Consider the following 6,000-nt stretch of genomic DNA (forward strand, 5'->3'; position numbering starts at 1 on the left):
TCCAAAAGTGGAATGCGAACCACGAATGGACCCCAAACCTATGTGAGCTTGTGGAGGGTCGCTGGGACTGTAAGAAAACAGTGAGGGTTCGAAAAATAGCCCACCCCAAGATCCTGAAAGGTAGGTGTAAAGTGCACCTGCTACCCCCAGAGAGCACAGAAGTCATGATAGGGGGATTCTGCAGGAAGAACAAACACCAGCAATGCAACAACAGTGGATTTCCGGACCTGAGTACCTGTAAGACAGGGGACCAAGTCCAATAGTCGCAACAGTGTCGAGAGTGGGCAGGAGCCCAGGAAATGCCAGCTGAGGGTGCAAGGAAGCTGCCACCTGTTGGAAGAAGCTTGGAGTTCTGCAAGAAAGAAGAGGACTAGGAACTTCCCCTTTGGAGGATGGATGTCCCACGTCGCGATGAAGCTCACAGAGGTGTTCCCACGCAGAAAGACTACAAACAAGCCTTGCTAGCTGCAAGAGTTGCGGTAGAGGTTTTTGGGTGCTGCTGTGGCCCAGGAGGAACCAGGATGTCGCCACTTGGAAGAGGAGACAGAGTGGGCGCCCAGCAACGTAGGGAGCCCTCACAGAAGCAGGCAGCACCCGCAGAAGTACCTGAACAGGCACTTGGAAGAAGAGTGAACCGGAGTCCACGCAAAGTTACAAAAGGGAGTCCCACGACGCCAGAGAACAACTCAGAAGGTTGTGCACTGCAGTGTAGAGTGTCGGGGACCCAGGCTTGGCTGTGCACTAAGGAAATCCTGGAAGAGTGCACAGGAGCCGGAGCAGCTGCAAATCACGCTATACCCAGCAATGCAGTCTAGCGTGGGGAGGCAAGGACTTACCTCCACCAAACTTGGACTGAAGAGTCACTGGACTGTGGGAGTCACTTGGACAGAGTTGCTGAGTTCCAGGGACCACGCTCGTCGTGCTGAGAGGGGACTCAGAGGACCAGTGATGCTGTCTTTTGGTGCCTGCGGTTGCAGGGGGAAGATTCCGTCGACCCACTGGAGATTTCTTCGGAGCTTCTGGTGCAGGGTGAAGGCAGGCTAACCCCAGAGCATGCACCACCTGGAAACAGTTGAGCAAGCCGGCAGGATGAAGAAATACTAGGTTGCTAGTAGTCGTCTTGATACTTTGCTGCGGTTTTGCAGGGGTCCTGAGCAGTCAGTGGTCGATCCTTTGGCAGAAGGTGAAGAGGGAGATGCAGAGGAACTCTGGTGAGCTCTTGCATTCGTTATCTGAAGAATTCCCCAAAGCAGAGACCCTAAATAGCCAGAAAAGGAGGTTTGGCTACCAAGGAAGGAGGATTGGCTACCAAGAGAGGTAAGAGCCTTTCAGAAGGAGCCTCTGACGTCACCTGCTGGCACTGACCACTCAGAGCAGTCCAGTGTGCCACAGACACCTCTGTTTCCAAGATGGCAGAGGTCTGGGACACACTGGAGGAGCTCTGGGCACCTCCCCTGGGAGGTGCAGGTCAGGGGAGTGGTCATTCCCCTTTCCTTTGTCCAGTTTCGCACCAGATCAGGGCTGGGGGATCCCTGAACCGGTGTAGACTGGCTTATGCAGAGATGGGCACCATCTGTGTCCATCAAAGCATTTCCAGAGGCTTGGGGAGGCTACTCCTCCCCAGCCTTCACACCTATTTCCAAAGGGAGAGGGTGTTACACCCTCTCTCAGAGGAAATCCTTTGTTCTGCCTTCCTGGGCCAGGGCTGCCTGGACCCCAGGAGGGCAGAAACCTGTCTGAGGGGTTGGCAGCAGCTGCAGTGGAGACCCCGGAAAGGCAGTTTGGCAGTACCCAGGTTCTGTGCTAGAGACCCGGGGGATCATGGAATTGTCCCCCCAATGCCAGAATGGCATTGGGGGGACAATTCCATGATCTTAGACATGTTACATGGCCATGTTCGGAGTTACCATTGTGACGCTGTACATAGGTAGTGACCTATGTACAGTGCACGCGTGTAATGGTGTCCCCGCACTCACAAAGTCTGGGGAATTTGCCCTGAACGATGTGGGGGCACCTTGGCTAGTGCCAGGGTGCCCACACACTAAGTAACTTAGCACCCAACCTTTACCAGGTGAAGGTTTGACATATAGGTGACTTATAAGTTACTTAAGTGCAGTGGTAAATGGCTGTGAAATAACGTGGACGTTATTTCATTCAGGCTGCAGTGGCAGGCCTGTGTAAGAATTGTCAGAGCTCCCTATGGGTGGCAAAAGAAATGCTGCAGCCCATAGGGATCTCCTGGAAGCCCAATACCCTGGGTACCTCAGTACCATATACTAGGGAATTATATGGGTGTACCAGTATACCAATGTGAATTAGTAAATTTAGTCACTAGCCTGTTAGTGACAAATTTGGAAAACAGAGAGAGCATAACCACTGAGGTTCTGGTTAGCAGAGCCTCAATGAGACAGTTAGGCATCACACAGGGAACACATACAGGGCACATACTTATGAGCACTGGGGCCCTGCCTGGCAGGGTCCCAGTGACACATGGACTAAAACAACATATATACAGTGAAATATGGGGGTAACATGCCAGGCAAGATGGTACTTTCCTACAACTAGGTCCTGTTTCTGTGTGTGCCTGTATCGTGCAAGCCAGTGTGCTCAAGGTCCTGTTTCCATGTGTGCCTGTACCTTCCAAGCAAGTCTGCACTAGGTCCTATTTCCAGGTCTGCCTTTACCTTCCAAGCGAGTGCGCAGAAGGTCCTGTTTGCATGTGTGCCTGTACCTTCCAAGCGAGTGTGCACTAGGTCCTGTTTCCAGGTCTGCCTTTAACGTCCAAGCGAGTGCGCTGAAGGTCCTGTTTCCAGGTCTGCCTGTACCGTCCAAGAGAGTGTGCACAAGGTCCTGTTTCCAGGTCTGCCTGTACCGTCCAAGCGAGTGTGCACAAGGTCCTGTTTCCAGGTCTGCCTGTACCGTCCAAGCGAGTGCGCACAAGGTCCTGTTTCCAGGTCTGCCTGTACCGTCCAAGCGAGTGTGTACTAGGTTCTGTTTCCAGATCTACCTTAACCGTCCAAGCTAGTGTGCACAAGGTCCTGTTTCCAGGTCTGCCTGTACCGTCCAAGCGAGTGTGTACTAGGTTCTGTTTCCAGATCTGCATGTACCATCCAAGCGAGTGTGCACTAGGTCCTGTTTCCAGGTTTGCCTGTACCGTCCAAGCGAGTGTGCACAAGGTCCTGTTTCCAGGTCTGCCTGTACCATCCAAGCGAGTGTGCACTAGGTCCTGTTTCCAGGTCTGCTTGTACTAGGTCCTGTTTCCAGGTTTGCCTGTACCATCCAAGCCAGTGTGCACAAGGTCCTGTTTCCAGGTCTGCCTGTACCGTCCAAGCGAGTGTGCACAAGGTCCTGTTTCCAGGTCTGCCTGTACCGTCCAAGCGAGTGCGCACCAGGTCCTGTTTCCAGGTCTGCCTGTACCGTCCAAGCGAGTGTGTACTAGGTTCTGTTTCCAGATCTGCCTGTACCGTCCAAGCGAGTGTGCACAAGGTCCTGTTTCCAGGTCTGCCTGTACCATTCTCTGCTGGTAGGCAAGTATATGCAAACTCATGGGGCCAGGTGTGGCTGTACAATCTTCTGCAGCCAGGAGGGTATATACAAACTCATGGGAACAGGTATAGGGAGTGAGTGAGAATAAGTGAGAGTGAGTGACAATGAGGGTAACTACGAGTTAGAATTAGTGAGCCAGAGTGAGAGAGACTGAGTGAGAATGAGAGCGACAGTGAGACTGTGAGAGAGGTTGAGACTAAGAATGAGTGCAAGGGCAGTGAGAGTAAGTATAAATAAATCCGCGTGAGGGAGATTGAGGAAGTATGAGTGTGAATGACTGAGGGTGTAAGTGAGAAGAAGTGTGAGTGAATGTAAGTGAGCAGCAATGAGTGAGTGTGTTCGTAAATGTATTACACGTGTGAGTCTGCCGCTGTTCCGGCTTGCTAGTTGCTAGTTGCCAGTTGTTGAACTATGGGGTAGTCATGGCTAGATAAGGTAATTATTGACATAAGCTGTGCTCACAGCAAAATAGTGGTGCTGGCACACTTGAAGTATTTTTTGGCACATATGACGACTGTGGTAAATTGCGGGCATACGGTACATAATTCTTGGCATAAGGGGCACCCAAACAAAACGTTGGCATATTGGAGGTGATTCTTGCTTAAGGGGCACATGAGACAAATTACTATTGCTGGCACACTAGCAGAAATAATTCTTTGTATATGGGACACGCACGTCAAAATGCTAGCCCTGGCATACTGGACGTAATGCTTTGGATTAGGGTGGACAACAGGCACGGGGTCCAGAGGGGAGGGGGTCCCCTCCAGGGACTTTGCGGGACTGGGAGGGTGGGGGCTCAGATTTTCGTTAGGCCACTGGTGGACAACATTGCTATACAGTGGGTGTTAGGGTAGGCAACCACGACAAAATCCTACCTTTAACATATAATAGATATAATTTGTGACATATGGGTCATTTATGGCTCTTGGCATAAATGGGTCACTGCTTTATTTGTAAAATATTAAGGCCCATATTTATACTGTTTTAGTGCCGCATTTGTGCCGCTTTTTGACGCAAAAACGGCGCAAACTTACAAAAATATAAATGCGGCGCTAAAAAGTATAAATATGGGCCTAAGTGCCGGTGCCCAAAGCGCTGCTCAGACACCTGCGGCTGGCACTATAAAAATGTCAGAGCGGGTGCGCAGTCCTGAATCCATCTCAGCAGTGCTTAATTTGTAAATAAAAAGGTGCCGGTGCCCAAAGCCCTCCTCAAACACGCGACTGCTGAAATTAAATGTGTGAGCACAGAATACTGAGGCAGAGTAATCCTGAAGCCATCTCGGGCCTCTTCAATCCATGTAAAGCCACTCCCTGCCCCTTCAGCTCACTCTTGCAGCTTTCTACTTTCTCCCTTTGTGACGCTTTTTCATTTTTCCATTCTTCGGTCTTTCCCATATGTGTCTTTTGCTCGCAGCAAATGCTTGAGGCTTAAGAATAAGCCCCAGCCCTCAAAAATAAGTGCCGGTGCTCAGCACCGGAAACAACAAGGACAAATTAAGCACTGCATCTCAGGTTGCTTCAGTTCACTGCTAGGCACTCCCTGACCGTTACCTCACTTTTACAGGTGTCTACTTTCTCCTTTGTGAGGAATTGTCTGTGTTTCTCTTCCTCCGTCTTTTTGATTCGTTTATTTTTCCCTCTGTTGGTCTCGGGAAATCTCCAATATGCAGAAATAAGTGACGGTCCCCACTGGCAACTACTGGCTCAAATTAAGCAGTGACATGGGTACTAACGGCATAAGGTGAGCAACCATGACCGCATGGGGGCCCTAGCAGAATGGAGATAATTATTGCAGATGGGGCACCGACTTCACATTGTGGAAAAAATGTGGCACCTACATGGAATCAGGCGTTATTGGCTCGGCACAGCAATGGCTTTTGAGCAAATCTGAGTGAACATTGTACTTCAAGGTATACTATTTATAGCCATTTTTCGCACTTTTCACTGGAAGAAAGACCCTAAACTCCCCTACAAGAAGTCAGGTTCACTTGATTTGCTAGATGGGAATTCGGGGATAGAATTACCTCTCACCTCTTTTGAAGTTCACCAGAGCCACGGATGATATCCAACAGATGGCGCTCGAAGCAGCCATCAGTTAATGATTTATTTTTAGGTCTAGAATCAGCACGTGACTTTATCTGCACCGGGGCCAATCAAAGTCTTTTTGATACATATCACTTCTTTTCAGGCATAAGCCAGAAACATATTTGGTAATTCCTTTTTCTCAGACGAGAATATGCATGTATATATATATATATATATATATATATATATATATATATATATATATACACAGACAAGAATATGCATGAATATATATATATGTGTGTATATATATATATATGTGTGTGTGTATATATATATATATATAGTTGTATACATAAATATATATAGATAGATATATACGCGGCCGAAACGCGTTGTATATGGAATAAATACCCTTTTGCCCTTC

The sequence above is a fragment of the Pleurodeles waltl genome, chromosome 10 (genome assembly GCF_031143425.1).
Source record: "Pleurodeles waltl isolate 20211129_DDA chromosome 10, aPleWal1.hap1.20221129, whole genome shotgun sequence".
In the NCBI taxonomy this organism is placed as follows: Eukaryota; Metazoa; Chordata; class Amphibia; order Caudata; family Salamandridae; genus Pleurodeles; species Pleurodeles waltl.